Here is a 656-nt window from a genome sequence, read left to right as displayed (position 1 = left end):
GGAAGCCTCCGGCAATGTTTTTGGTTGGCAGAACTCCCAGGAGCATCTATAACTATGAGGTTTCATGGGTGGGTGGGTAGCACAGCGAACTTTTTCATGGCACAGCCTGTTTTATAACCCTACTGTGACATAAAGCACATGATTCAATGTAATGGTAAAACAGAAATGGGAACACGTGTTCTCTCTCAAGGATTCTTTTTCAGTGACCAGAACTGCAGAAGATTTTCATTGTTTTCCCTTAGGCACCGGTTTATACACACCCTGTGATGGGCCTCTAATTTTCACCACCCAAAATACACCACGTAGAAAACAGCCAGCCTATTTGGTACAGACCTCAAGTATTCAGAAAATAGCAAGGAAAAAGCAAAAATAAAAGTGATAAATTCCCTTACTGGCATTACATCATACCCACAAGAAAAGTAAGAAAACACAAATGCCTCAAGATGGGAATAAATATAAATTGGCATGTGCTGTATTGACATTAGAGAGAGTACATTCTAAACTTGCAGTGTAGATACTAAGAACCCATTTCAGTTATCATAGAAATGATTCGGAGATATATAGCAGCATGTTGCAGCACTGTTAGATGTAGGCTGATTAAACAGTTACCTGGAGAAAATTGAATCACCTCATAGCAGCAAGGCCCACCAGCCTAT

The sequence above is a fragment of the Podarcis melisellensis genome, assembly GCF_964234715.1.
Source record: "Podarcis melisellensis genome assembly, chromosome: 6".
Classification (NCBI taxonomy): Eukaryota; Metazoa; Chordata; class Lepidosauria; order Squamata; family Lacertidae; genus Podarcis; species Podarcis melisellensis.
Note: the sequence above shows the minus strand (reverse complement) of the source record.